The sequence below is a fragment of the Bos indicus genome, chromosome 23, assembly GCF_029378745.1.
Source record: "Bos indicus isolate NIAB-ARS_2022 breed Sahiwal x Tharparkar chromosome 23, NIAB-ARS_B.indTharparkar_mat_pri_1.0, whole genome shotgun sequence".
Lineage (NCBI taxonomy): Eukaryota > Metazoa > Chordata > Mammalia > Artiodactyla > Bovidae > Bos > Bos indicus.
The window spans coordinates 43924904-43940489 of NC_091782.1; positions in this window are offsets into that span (position 1 = coordinate 43924904).

Genomic DNA, 15586 nt, shown 5'->3' on the forward strand with positions numbered 1-15586 from the left:
CATCAATGGAGAAAGCACTAAACTGAGTTTGCACAACAAACCTTCCTCAACAACCCTTATCTTAATTATTTTCCTCTATGTATTTATCTTCCTACAATTTACAACCCCTAGAAATCCCTGCCACCCCCCTTCCTTTGTCTAGCTATTTTCCCACAATTTATTGCCCTATGTTAAAGTGGTATATAAGCCACTAAGTCTATTTCTTGGGGGTTTTCACTTCCTTCCTGGCAGACCTCTCATACACATACAAAATAAACATTTTCTCCTGTTAATCTGTCTTCCGTCAGTTTAATTTTCAGGCCCTAGTAGTGGAACCTAAGAGGGTGGAGGAAAGTTTTTCTCCTCTGCACACGGTGAAAAGCATATGAAAGCTTTTTTTTTTTTTTTAATCAGTTTACAGTGTGATTGATTAAGTGTAACAAAATGTTTGGATTTTTTGGGAAAATAAATTCAGATGTTCCTCTAAACATATATATTTAACCCTTTAACCCTATCCTATAAATTATACTTCTCATAGTAGGTATTTTAACATATTGAGTTAGATATAACTGAAGGCAGGCAGGGATTTATAGACACAGCTTCAGAAAACAGATTGCTGTGCCAAACTGGCACCAGGAAGAAATATCCCACATCACGCCCAGAGATTCAAGAAGTTAAGAACTGTGACACTCTCTTGGCAAACATTATGTGCCATATCTTCCTGGTGGTGGGGCAAGGGGACAAATGAAGATGACCTTGACTATCAGAGGGCCATACTCTAGTTAGGAAACAAGATCAAATCCCAGGCCATGTTGAGAGAGCAGTTTGGATGGGAGGCGGGTCCTGCGGCCCGCGGGGGCGGGACTGCGCCGGGCGCTGCCCCGGGGAACTCGGGCCGCTTCGCGGGCGCTGCCAGTCTCCGGCGGCGGCGTCCGGCGCGCGGGCGGCCTGCTGGGCGTTTAAAAAAAAAAAAAAAGAGAGAGAGAGAGCAGTTTGACCCACTACTGAATGATGTGGGGATAGCCTGTAGGTACAAAAGCTGTTGGGGAAAGAGGAATGCAGAGTCAAGATTAGATGAAGTTGAAGGATTATAAGGAGGATCTTGGACTTGAGCTGGACTCTAAAAAGACAAGTTATTTGCATAAACGGAAAAGAGAAGCAGGGAAGGAATTCCAGGCTATATCTGCAGAGGCACAGGAGTGGGAATTGACAGATTTTATGAGCCCTCCCAAAGAAGCTGAGAGAAAACTAGCGCTGTGAAAGCAAACAACTTGTCTTTCTTGTTTAATCCCATACTTCAGTGCCTAGAGCAGCGCTCGGTACGTTGGGGGTGTCTACTGTTAGCTGCATGAATGAAGAGATACTACTGCTACTTTTTAAAAACTATAAGCAGAACACAGAAGGAATTTGCCCTTCAATGCTGCTATGAATGTGAGTACAAATATCTCATTGAAATCCTGCTTTCGTTATATGTTCAGAAGTGGAATGGCTGGATTAGGTAGGCATTTTTATCCCCGATTTATGAATGAGGAAACTGAGGCCCAGAGAACTCCTGTAACTTGCCCGAAGTCACACAGGCAGGAGATTTCCATTTCTACCCTGTTCTGAGGATCTGCCTTATCTGCATCATTCCCAGCTTTAACTTGGAAAATTGGGGATTAATTTATGCACACTTAGGGCAGCAGCTGATCTTGTAGCTTACAGAACTGGAAATGGGGAAGACTTAGAGTCCTATTTCATCCCAGGCTCAAGTTACGCAAGTCCCAGCTGGCTGAATTCTTTTCTGGACACCAGATTCCAACATCGTTCTGCCTTTGTTGCAGTTTTGTGTTAATTAAATGCTAACAGAAGTCCAGGGGGGATTATTTTAGAATTAACTGGCCGAGGAACCTATTTCTAGTTCCTTAACCTTGGGCATGTCAATATTCAAAAACAATTTTAACCTGGGTTGTTTAACCATGAAGTTGTAATTCATGCCAACCATCACATCGCCAAATAGTTGTAAATCAATATTAATATTTTATATGGAATTTTCCTGAGTCTGGTTTCATAGTGGTTCTGAGTCTATGACGTGTGAAGAGAAAAGAAATGCTTTCTTTGCTTACTTTGTAACCTTGTTGTCCTCTGTTCTTCACCAGCTGACGGTGGAATTTGTGTGATATGGACTGGGGAGGGGACAGGTACTGCGCATGTGGACAGGAAGAGAGGCAGGAAGAGGAAGTGGAGGAAGAAGGGCAGGGAAGTAGAGGAGATCTGTAGGAGCATCATACGGCTAAATGGGATTTTAGGGACCATCTGAGCCCTTCCTTTCATGAGGAAGGTCAAGAGGCAGGGAAGCTGGAGTCCAGGCCTACCACGCAGTGTGTGAGTGCTGGCATGCCGCTGAAATGTCAAGGTCCCTACGCTTGCATTCCAGACCTCTCTGGACTTCCACATACCTTTTGCACAGGCTCAAGTTAGTGACTGAACAACAGCAAAATTATTCTGATGCCTGTGCAGGGAAAGAAAAGTGCACTCCAACTGGGTTGGGTTTACAAGGAGAGTTTGTAAGGTAATTGCAGGGTGGGAGGGAGGGGTGTAGGGGACCCAAAGAGAGAGTGCAGTATACCAGGTAGATAACCCATAGGGGGTCACTGTGACCCCTAGCGTGGAAGGAGCAAGGTTAGGAAGAGGTTATCGAAACCTGGCGGGAAAAGGCTCTAGGGAGAGGACCGTCTCATAGGAACTATGACCTTTGGTTGAGGGGCTCAGCCAGCTCGCCATGGCCTGCTAGGATGACTGGTGTGTTCTGAATTGTGCTTCTTCCAAATTCATATGTTCAAGCCCAATCCCCCAATGTGACTATATCTGGGATAGGGTCTATAAGGAGCTAATTAAGGTTAAATGAAGTCACCAGAAAGGGCCCTGATCTGATGGAACTGATGTCCTTATAAGAAGATACAGCAGAGAGCTGGGTTTTTCTCTTTCTGCCAAGTGAGAACACAGCAAGGAAGGTGTCCTTCTTCAAGCCAGGAAGAGAGATGTCACCAGGAACTGAATTGGCTGGCACCTTGATCTTGGACTTCTAGCCTCTAGAACTATGAGAAATACATGTCTATTGGTTAAGTCGCTGGGCCTGGTGTTTTGTTATGGCAGCCTGAGCTGACTGATACCCCGGCTTCCTCCCTTCATCATCTGCTGGTGCTCCCCACTGGCCAAACCAATCAGAAGTCAGAGTTTGATGTTGTCCTTACAGGCCAGCCTTCTGGGTAGAAAAGGGTGGGTCCAGAGGGATAAAACACATAAAAAATCCATCTGTTTTGGATGCTTGGGGTCTTTTTAAGATCCTAGGGTCTCCTCGTTACAGCCATTGTGACTGTACCCTCACTAATACACTTGATGCGGCTCAAACAGTCCTGTACTCTAAGGTGAAGTAGACCATCTCCCTTTAAATTCCAAGTTATGATTCTCCAAGGTCAGTTTTGTTCTGGCTCAGATTTTCAACTTAGATGTGAGACTTCCCTGGTGGCCAACTGGCTAAGACTCTGTGCTCCCAATGCCGGGGACCCGGGTTCAATCTCTGGTCAGGGAACTAGATCCCACATGTTGAACTAAGAGTTTGCATGCTCCAGTTGAAGACTGAAGATTCCCCGTGCCGCAACTAAGACCCAGCACAGCCAAATAACGACCCCCCGCAACTGCAAAGTACTTAGACACTAGTTTTATATCAACTCAAGAACATTCTTGCTACCGGGGAAACTTATTCACTAGAAAGAGCATTGACCTCAGGGGTTTGGCCCGTGGTTCTAACATTAGCTTGTCAGGTTATTAGTTCTAACATTCGCTCTGACACTTTCAGAATGCCTCCATGGCTGTTCGCTTCCTTAGTTATAGAATGGAGATTACGCTGTTCGTTTATCTCCCAGGGTATTATGAGTAATACTTCATAAAAAATAGTTGTAAAGCATCTGGCAAATGCTGGCCTTCTTCCTCTAACGCTGAGCTAATACAGTAGCTTTCTTGGCACCCTGAATCTCTAATGATTTGTAGATGGGCCTTTTTACTGAAGGGGCCTTGACTTTGGCATGATCTGCCTGAGCTGATGAGCGCTCTCTATCTTGATCTTGAGAACTCAGTGTAGGTTTATCCCGTCCCTTCCCTGTGTGCTGAACATCCTCTTGATGAAGAAACCATCCAACCAGGTGGGGGGGCGGGGAGCAAAGGCCCTCGACACTTCTATTCTTTTTCCAGAGAGGTGCTTGTATTCATGCTCTGGTGGTCGCTGGAGCCTAGAAATGTCAACAAGGAGATTTGCTTCTGAAACTCTTCTCGTGTGACCAACATCATGTTTGCGGAAAAACACCAGCAAGCTGGAATCATGCACTGGCATTAAAAAAAAAAAAAAAAAAAGAGCCTCATGACAGTTCCTGTGTTAAGTCCATGTCACACACATATATTAATACTAGCTTATTGTGACGCCCGGCATCCCGCCTGGGAGACCATTACTTAAGCACACGACTCTTGACCCTTTTATTTCAGCACTTTCAGAAGTTTGCCAGAAAGTGCTTGCCTGTGCCAGGCAGTCCTTAACATTTCCCTCTGGGCAGCCTCAGCTCTTCCGTTCAGTCTCTTTTGACCATTAATCCTTCTTTTAGCCTAAGCAACTTGATAAGGGAGAGATCTGGAACACTTTCAAGACCAGACCTCTTTTCCTAAGGAGCATAAATCTGTTAAGAGTGTAGTAACAGTATGAGAACACAGTTCAAGCACATTTTTTTAAAGTTAAGTTAAAAAATGGGTGTCAGGACGATGAGAGAATCAGCCCTGTCACCTGAGTCGTTTTGCATGCAGAAAATTGGCTGGTATCAAAACCCACTTACTATGCTGGCATTCAAATGGAATGTTTGAATAAAATTACAAGGCAGTTATCTCTTAATGTGGTCACCATTGCTTACCAGCTTTCGACGTCCTTTGAGATGCTGGTGGAAAGACGACAAAGAAGAAAAGGAGAAAGGAAGGGAAGTAATGATGTGAGATAGGAGACGGGAGGGAGAGGAAGGATCTGGAATCCACACCTGCTCCATGCTATGCGTATTATATCATTTAACTCTCAAGAATATGAGGTCACTGAATTCTCACGACAGCCCTGTGTGGTAGGCTTTATCCCAAGTGTACAGAGGAGGAAGTGGGTATGTGGAGAAGCTAAGTAACGAAGTTGTTGCAGTTCAGTCGCTATGTCATGTCTGACTCTTTGTGACCCCATGGACTGCAGCATGCCAGGCTTCCCTACCCTTCACTGTCTCCCAGAGTTTGCTGAAACTCATATCCATTGTATCAGTGATGCCATCCAACTCTCTCACCCTCTGTCGCCCCCTTCTCCTCCTGCCTTCAATCTTTTCCAGCATCAGGGTCTTTTCCAATGAGCTGGTTCTCCACATCAGGTGGCCAAAGAATTGGAGCTTCAGCATCAGTCTTCCAATGAATATTCAAGGTTGATTTCCTTTAGGATTGACTGGTTCGATCTCTGCTGTCCACGGGACTCCTGAGTCTTCTCCAGCACCACAGTTCGAAAGCATCAATTCTTTGATGCTCAGCCTTCTTTATGGTCTAGCTCTCATATCTGTACATGACTATGGGAGTAACAAAGTAACATTCAGTTTAAAAATGTGCTTGGAGAGAAAATCTGAATCTGTATTGACTTGACTCCAGAATCCACTCTTGCCACGAGACCATACTATTTTTTCTGGTGAGTGGAAAACGTGCCAGGGGAAGGAAAAGAATCCAGAGAGTAAGGCTGTTATCTGAGCCAGTTTAAACAGATGCAGACAGAAGAACATCACTTGGAATACAGTCAATTTAGACAGAGAAGAGAGTGAGAGGGTACCTTGCAACATCCCTGGAGTAAACCAGATGTAAGAATAAAGTAGCACAGCAAGAATGCTTGAGTTGGAGAAAGGAGTTAAGTATGTAGAATATGTGACGTCAACTTGGAAAATGCAGGAGAACCTTAGTGGAACACTTAGATCCACAGAGTAACAAGATTCATGCTTACTAAAAAAACAAACCTAATGCTTTAATGGGATGAGGCTGTTGGGTGAGGGTGAACCTATTTTACATTTGGGAAGATTGTGAATCATCAGGGCCAAAGGATAGAATTCTAAGTTGGCTCGCCAGTATTCTGGCCCTTGGTGTATATACACCATCTCCTAGTTATTCGATCAAACACACATCGAGGTGCTCCAGAAGAGGGATTTTGCGGGTCCAATTAAGGTGTCCAATCAGTTGACCTTAAGATAGGTTTTCAGGCTTAACGGTACGGGTCCTTTCAAAAGGCAAGGTTTTCTCTGGTTGGTTGTGAATGAGGAAGTCAGAAGACTTGCTCTGGCTGGCTTGGAAGAAACAAACAAGCATGTAGTAAAATGCCTATGAGGGCTGATACTGGCTGATGGGGACTACACGAAAAAAAAAAAGAATTGTGGCCAGTACCTGACAGTGGTCCCTGACTGCCAGCTGGGATGAAAATAGGGACTTCAGTTCTATATCCCCAAGGGGATGAATTCTGCCCAAACCTCTAAGCTTGGAAGAATATTGAACCCCAGATGAGAGGTTAGTCCTGGTTGACATCTTGATTTCAGCCCAATGAGACCCTGAGCAGAGAATCTGGTTACTCTGCACCCAGACTTCTGAATTACAGAAACTCTAACAAGTGGTTGTTGTTTTAAACCACTGAGTTGTGGTCACTTGTTACATAGCAACAGAAAATAATACATGTCTATTTCATTTCTCTGGTTTTCTCTACAATCTGTCTTCAGGTGTGGCGAGCATTTTTATTTCCTTTTGTTATTGAGGTAATTGATGTACAGATGCATTGAATAACTAGCTCCAGTTTATTTAACTTATTAATCAGAGCTGAGAGTAGGTTGTTTCTTTTGATGCTTATAGCAATATACTTTTGGCCCTGCCATAACCTGCATACCCTAAGTTGCTCATGCATGCTCTCCTGACCAGGACAATGCATTCCATCATGTTTGGTTCAATGGAGGAAGTGTGACTAAGGGGGAGAAGGTTGCGGGGAAAGAAGTCAGGAGAGGGGCATATGACAGGGGGCTGCCCATCATTAGAGACGGTCTGTTTTTGCCTTGTATCCGTTTCCCTTTCTTCTGTGGCATATTCATCTATAGCTGTCTTCATGGCTGCCCTGAACAACGACTGTGTTTTCAGCTTCCTTTTAACCAAGCACGGTCATGTGCCCAAGTTCTGGCCCATAGTGTCTGGAGAAGGGATGTGGGCAGCATGGGGTAGCACTGTTAAAGAAGAATGTTACATCCTCCCCTTTGTCCTTTCACCTTCCCTCCAGCTGGACTTGAGATGTGAATGGACCAAATGGTCTGAACACAGCATCCTAAAGTTGGCGGCGCCATGAATCAGAGGAACTGATGCCACCGAGCTGGTAGCTGCCAGACAGCTTTGATTGCTCTCAAGCCTGGACTGTTCTGTGAGAAAGAACAAACTCCTACCTGCCTAAGCCGCTCTCATTTCAGATTTGTTACATCAGCCATACCTAAGTCCTGGCTAATGCATATGCTTACCGGAGCATCTGGGAACAGTCTGTGCATTGTGCAATCGTGACGATGTGTGTGAGAGCCGTGCGCATGGAGCTTGACCTGTTATTGTTCGTGATTTGGAGGAAACTTGCAGCTTTGCTCTTTTTCGGTTTCTCTGACTTACCCTCCGCGCTTCCTTTTTAAGAACCCAGCTCAGTGCTGTTCATTTGGTTCCCTCAGTGTCCTCTGGTATGTGGTCTTCGGACCCTTTGTATGTGTCTCCACAATGGAACAGCTCCCTGTTTAGAGGTTTTTCCCCCATCGTGGCCCTTACCACCCGGGATTGAAGTGGCCCCATTCCTGGGGCCCCTCCCCGCAGGGCTGTGAACTCCCTCAGGGCAGAGCTGTCTCCTGCTGTACCAGAGAGCCTGTTCCATATTAAGCCCACAAAGCATATTTGTGAAGTGCTCATACATGTGAATGAAGGAAGGAATGGAGGAATGCATGAAAACATTGTAAAGTGGGGTGTTTATAATGATGGCCTCCTGTTATGGCTGAAAACTCACTTCTCTATGTGTTTGATGTTGGCCCATGTGGGACTTTGCAATATGGATGTCTGATGTAATAATGAGGTTTTATTTGGGAGGGACACCCTGCACAGTTAAACGCCCTTTATTCTTTATACAATCGGAGCTTTCAAATCAAGTCCTAGTCACATAACTTTCCATCCTACTTTTCTGTCGTTCTCCTTGTCCTTTGCCTTCTACCCTCAGGAAATCCCCTGTATCTGTAGCCCTTTATTTTCAAGAAGTAATCATGTAGTAAATCCCATCCCACTGAGTCAAATTTAGGTCATCTTTTATTTGGTCAAAATACAGTCTTACTGGCAAGTGGTATCACTATTATTCAGGAACACACATATTGTTTTACTTACAGCTATGTAGTATTTTATGTTCTCATATAAATGTTATGCCTGGATTATAGCTGAGGCAAACTGGACTCCATTTATTTGAAAAAATAATGGGAAATCAGGTTCATTCTATTCACCTTCCTGACAGTTTTCTATTTCTCAAAGGGGCCCTTCTTTGGACTGCAGGGGGGCTGCTTTGCAAACAGTCTCTCCACTGACTCTCTGGGACAGCTTACTTACTGGTCTGCAAGAGGCCCTCAGCTAGGGGAGGGGGAGAGGCCAAAAAATCTGCCACATGGAGCAAGAGCGGGAAAGTTGCTCAGCTCAGCTGGTTGGAAGAAGCATCAGTCACTCAGTCGTGTCTGACTCTTTGCAACCCTATGGACTAGCCCGCCAGGCTTCTCTGTCCATGGGATTCTCCAGGCAAGAATACTGGAGTGGGTTGCCATTCCCTTCTCCAGGAGATCTTCCTGACCCAGGGATCGAACCTGGGTCTCCTGCATTGCAGACAGATTCTTTACCCTCTGAGGTAAAGAAGAGGAAGAGTGGACAAAACTGTCCGGTTCGCTTGGGCTAGAGAAGGTAGATGATTAGAAAAGGGAGGTTAGAAAAATGATGACACTTCCTTTGGGCCAAGCGTTCAGAAAAGATGGAAGAATGCGATTCCGGTAGTGGACTTGTGTATCATCGTTACCACCGTCCCGTGGTCAAAGAAAGACCCCTTTGTTTAGGGTTTTGTGTGTCTGTATTGGCGTGTTATTACTTTGCCTACGCTCCCGTCACTAGCAAATGGTGAAGCCGGAGTAGAAGTCTGGCTAAACATGTGCTTGCCTATTCCATGGCTATATTTACGCTTGTTACATTGTACTTATCCATGTATATACATATGTATGTATACACATCGCTATTTTTGTGGCGATGCCTGCAGGAACATAGTTCTGGAACTTCTTTCGCAGAATTACACCAACAGGAATGGCATTCTGGAACCTTGTTTTTAGCAGAACTCAGTTGTCTGTATAATGAAACACATGCTACATACAGATGCAGTTGAATGTTCAAATCTGAAAATATGCTCATTTATGCGCACTTCCCTTCTCCTTCTGAAGAAGCAGGAGCCACGATTTTGTTAGATGTCGTTCTTGAAGGAGTGTGCCTTCTCCAGAGTCTGAAATAAGACCTGTTCCCCCCACAGGCAAGCCTGCAAGGGAGCTGCCAGCAGAGGAGGAAGAGCTTTGTCATTGGACAGCCACTCCCCTTTACTCCCTCCCCAGCACCTGGCAACCGTCTTTCTGCTTCTGTGTCTACGAGTATGAGGCTACTTTGGACACACATGAATGAAATCCTGTACTTATTGTCCTTTTGTGGCTGGCACATTTCACAGCATCGTGCCCTCAAGATTCATCTACATTGGAGCTTGTGACAGGAGTTCCTTTTTTTTTTTTAAAGGCTGAATAATATTCCATTATGTGCATATAAGAGGAGGGCATGGCAACCCATTCCAGTATTCTTCCAGTGGTGACATGTATTCACTTCACCTGGACTAAAGTTCCCCCTTACTCCAGTATTCTTGCCTGGGGAATCCCAAGGACAGAGGGAGAATCCCAAGGACAGAGGATGCCTCCTCCCAACCCTCTGCCCTAGTGGGCTATAGTCCATGGGGTCACAAAGAGGCAGACATGACGGAGCGACTAAACACACACAGTACATATGCATGTAACACCTTTTCTTTATCCTCTCATTTGTCTGTAGACATTAGGGCTGCTTCTACCTTCTGGCTATCGTGAATAATGTGCAATGAATATAGGTGTGCAAATATCTTTTCGAGAACCTTCTTGCAATTTTCCTGGACATATCCAGAAGTGGGGTTGCTGGATCATACGGTAATCCTGTTTTCAGATTTTCCAAGAATCTACACTGTTTTCCACAGTGGCTGCATTTTACATTTCCACCAACGGTGCCCAAGAATTCCAATTTCTCTGTATCTTTGATAATACTTATTATTATAATTTCTATTTTTTGAAAGTGCCCTAACCAAAGGATATGAGATAATATCTCATTGTGATTCTGATTTATAATTCTCTAATGATTAGTAATGTTGACCGTCTTTTATATTCTTGCTATTCATTAGTATATCATCTTTGGAGAAAAGTCAGCTCAAGTCCTTTGCCCATCTTTATATGGAGTTGATTTTTTGGTTGTTGTTACTGAGTTGTAAGAATTTTTATATATTCTGGTTATTAATCTGATATCAGATAAATGGTCTGCAGTTATTTTTTCCCATTCCGTAGGTTACGTTTTCCCTTGTGGATTGTTTCCTACGCTGTGCAGAAATTTTAAAGTCTGATGTAGTCCTGTTTATTTTTGCTTTTGTTGCTTGTGCTTCTTGTGTCATATCCAAGAAATCATTGCCAAATCCAGAGTCATAAAGCTCGCCCCCTTGCTCTCTTACAAAACTTTTATAGTTTTAGTTTAGCATGTAAGTCTTTAATTCATTTTGAGTTAATTAAGCCCAAGTTCATTATTTTGCACGTGACTGTCACGTTTTCCCAGCACCATTTGTTGAAGAAACTCTGCCTGTTATCACAAGGCTGTTTTCTCCCTGTGTGTTCCTTTCCACTTCTTATAAGGACACCAGTCATATTGGATTAAAGGCTCACCCTGCTCCAGTATGACCTCATCTTAACCTAACTAATTATATCTGCAGTGACCCGGTTTCCAAATAAGGTCACATTCTGAGGTTCTGGGGACTGGGACTTCAACATACGTGTTTTGGGAGCACACAGTTCAACCCATAATAGTTTGTGCCAGGGACTGAGCTAGAATTTCAGCATCTCATTACTCTTTACAACAACCTTATGAGATTAATGATTATTAAATTCAAGGGACTTCTCTGCCATTCCAGCGGTTAAGACTCCACTCTCCCAAAGAAGGAGACATGAGTTTGATCCCTGATTGAGCATCTACGATTCTGCATGCCACACAGGGTGACCAGAAAAAAAAGTTACCATCTTCATTAGGTGGATAAGAATTCTGAGCTTTAGAGGGGCTCAGCAACTTGCTCGGCTTTTCGAACTGGGGACATGTCCTCCAACCACTTGACTTTGCAAGTAACTTTGAGTTTGACAAACAGAGGGGAACTTTACTTCTGGTGGCTCAGACTGTTAGGAGTCTGCCTTGCAATTCAGGAGACCCAAGTTCAATCCCTGGGTTGGGAAGATCCCCTGGAAAAGACCATGGTAACCCATTCCAGTATTCTTGCCTAGAGAATTCCATGGACAGAGGAGCCTGGCAGGCTGCAGTCCATGGGATCACAAAGAGTTGGATAGGACTTTGTGACTAACACTTTCACTTTTACTTAAAAAAAAAAAAATTCTTGGCATCTCTTGCATGTTAGTGTTTTAGTGATGGTTTTTGATTCAGAGATTTTTCAGAGGGTTAGTTCACTTCTGTCAGAAAGAAAGTTTCCTGTGGTTTGGAACAGGCCTGTCTGGTGAGATTTTTTTCCAATTCCTTGCAGATATGAGTACAGTGTTGACCATTCAAGAGGATTTGAGTTTGGACCCAGCAGAACAGAAAGGTCGGGAATCTAGGACTTAGAGAAAAGCCAGGGAAGATTCAGGGGCATATAAGTTGTGATTTTCCTGTTGTATGAATGATTCATAGTAACATATACACATAAATATATAAGACCTGAGATGAACACATGGCTATAGTCCTTTATGGAGGAGGGAGAAAGTGGCCAGGGAATCTGTCTGCTTCCAGCCCTGTCCTTTCCCAGTCCTTTCTGTCTCTAGCCTTCTAAAGACGATCACATTGGGGAAATTGAGGCAATTCAGTGGTTCCCTCCACTTCTGTCTTAAAATTGTTTTCAGGGAAAAAAAAAAGAAATATATATATATATATATAAGCCAATGAAGCCCGAGACTGCCTGTCTGACTCTGTTCAGAAGCATTTAGATCTTAGCAGAAGGCAAAGAGAACAGAACTGAGCTAGATCTGTTCTTCTCACCTCCTTTCTTAGAGTAACACATACAATTTTTTTTCAATTAAAGTTTGTATGGGGGCTTCTCTGGTGGCTCAGTGGTAAAGAATTCTCCTGCCAATGCAGGAGACAAGACCCCTAGTCCCAGAAGATCCCACATGCTGCAGAGCAACTAAGCCACAACTACTGATCCTGTGCGCTAGAGGCTGGGAGCCACAACTACGGAAGCCTGCGTGCCCGAGAGCCTGTGCTTCTCAACAAGAGAAACAACTGCAATGAGAACTCTATGTGCTGCAGCTAGAGTAGCCCCCAGCTTGCTGCAGCTAGGGGCTCCCCTGGTGGCTCAGCTGGTAAAGAATCCACCTGCAATGCAGGAGACCCCAGTTCAATTCCTGGGTCCGGAAGATCTGCTGGAGAAGGGATAGGCTATCCACTCCAGTATTCTTGGCTTCCCTGGTGGCTCAGCTGGTAAAGAATCTGCCTGAAATGTGGGAGATCTGAGTTCGATCCCTGGGTTGGGAAGATCCCCTGGAGAAGGGAAAGGCTACCCACTCCAGTACTCTGGCCTGGAGAATTCCATAGACTATGTAGTCCATGGGGTTGCAAAGAGTCAGACACGACTGAGCAACTTTCACTTCACTTGCTGCAACTAGAGAAAAGCCTGAGCAGCAAAGAAGATTCAGCATAGCCAAAGAGGGTGGGGGGTGGGAATTATACGGAAATCTACAAAGTCCAGAAGATTGAATGGGGGGCCTCTTGGCTGGAGCAGGGTCAGGAGCCTGGAGCTGTTTGGTTTGCTCCTCCTTGGGGCAGCCTGTGAGGAGCCCCTATGGGATCCCAAGGGCCCTGGGGAGCCCAGTGACAAACCATTGGCTCAGGTCACGTTTGAAATTCCTTGAGTGAAGAAAGATCTCTAAGACACATTAAGAGCAAAAAGTGAGACAGAAGAGCATGGGTGGTTAAGGTCCCCAGTTCTTGCCATGTTTCTGCTGCTTCACCTGTATGTAAACATCCAGAGAAAGAATTAGAGGAATCCACATACCTGGGAGAATAGGCACTTTAGCAGAGGAATTTGAGAGAAGAAATCAGGAGGGTTTTCAACTTAAACTGTTTGAAAAAAAAATTTTTTTGTTTGCAGTGTTCATGCATTTAATGTTATTGAATAAATTGCAGTAAATAAATAAGCATAAAATAAGTAGAAAATAAAGTAAAATAAATGGTAAAGAAGATGCTAGAGAAGACTCTGGAGAGTCCCTTGGACTGCAAGGAGATCACATCAATCAATCCTAAAGGAAATCAACCCTGAATATTCATTGGAAGGACTGATGCTGAAGCTCCAATACTTTGTCCACCTGATGCGAACAGCTGACTCACTGGAAAAGACCCTGATGCTGGGAAAGATTGAAGGCAGAAGGAAAAGAGGGTCTCAGGATGAGATGGTTGGATGGTATCACCAACTCAATGGACATGAGTCTGAGTAAGTTCTGGGAGATGGTGAAGGACAGGGAAATGTAGATGCTGCTGGCCATGGGGAGACAAAAAATTGGACTCAGCTGAGTGACTGAACAACAACAAAGAAGGAATTTTTTAAAAACCCCTCTGAAAGCCTGTACCATGTCTATAATGGGAAAATTTCAGTTATCAGCTCAGAGCATGTTGGGAGAGTATATTTGTTTGGATCAAACAAGAAGTTATTTCCTAAATATGTACATCCACATAGTGTACCGTTAGTAGCTTTGAGATGATCCATATAGTTCTTATTTATTTATGTGTGTCGACATTGTGTGATTCTTTCAAGGATGAGCTGATATAAGGTTGAAGGTACCTTTAACAAAAACTCCCTTTCTCCCTCCTTCCTCTTCCCTTAATCAGTAAGAAGCCACATTTGACCACAGGGAGACCCTGGCCCAGTGAGGTTTGAGACTGTAGTGAAAGGCATTCACCTCTCTTCCTCAGTCACCTACCTGGACAGGTCCAAGAATGGGGACCTGACCTTCAAGCCCAGAGGGAAACTGAGCGGACCATTTTTTAAAAGAAGGGTCTCTAGCCTGCCCTAGCTCTCACCACCTGCTGCCTAACACAAGGTTTCTGTTTCAAAGAAGGCATGGAGGTGTGCAGGGCAAGTACCCTCACTTCCTGTGGGTTCCCAGTCTCTTCGTGTATTTGCAGTTAGAACCTGCCATGGTTCACGTTTGTTGTGGTTCCAATAAGATCTTGCCTCTGCTGAGTTAGGACCAAGGTCTGGTCCCTTTTTCTATGGCATCTTATTAAACTGCAGCCAAAGTGGAAAAGGGAACTTACATCTGCAAACTGTCAGAGATGTGGTGCGGAGCCTGCCCTGAGGAGCCAGAAAAAGCATTCACTTACTCTTTCACACGGTCATTCACTGAGTTCGTGCTCTGCACCAGCTGCAGTACAGTTACTAAGGATGAAATGATGACTGGGACGCGATCCACATGCTTAACCTGAAGGAGCCCACCCTCTAAACATGCCGGTATGTCTGAGGAATCACAGACTACGGATTTAGAGTCAAAAAGAAATCTACAGATACCACCTGTCCACTTCTTAGAAAGCTGGTCTTATTAGAGAGTAGACAGCCATAGATCTAGATCTGTTAAAAATGAATACATTAGTATGCATAGCTTGAGAAATTATAAATCAGCCTTAAAAATTTTTTTGTTTCTTTTTCCTAAATTCTAGTGGGAATGCATTTATTTTTCTCTTATCAAATGAATTAGTTGACAGGAGAACATTAATTTGAGTGTGTAGAAAACTGCAAAAAGTCAACAAACAACCCCCCCAAAAAAAACCTCCAGCAGGAATGTCCTCTCAGTTCAACAGCACTGGTCCAGCTGAAAGCCCATTCTTGGGAGGACTGGAGAAACTGGATATTACGTAGTCGTGTTGTGTCTGTGCTAGCATTCCTGATGTGGTTGCTGCGCTCCAGCCTTGTGGCAGGAGGCCCTTGTTCTTGGAAGTGCTGAAGCTTTTATGAGTGAAGTGTCCTGACATCAGCAAGAAACTCTTAAATGACTCCGCTGAAAATAAATTTAAAGTAAATAGAAATAATTAAAATAATGTGATGCGAAGAGCCAACTCATTAGAAAAAACCCTGATGCTGGGAAAGATTGAAGGCAGGAGGAGAAGGGGACAACAGAAGATGAAATGGTTGGATGGCATCACCGACTCAACG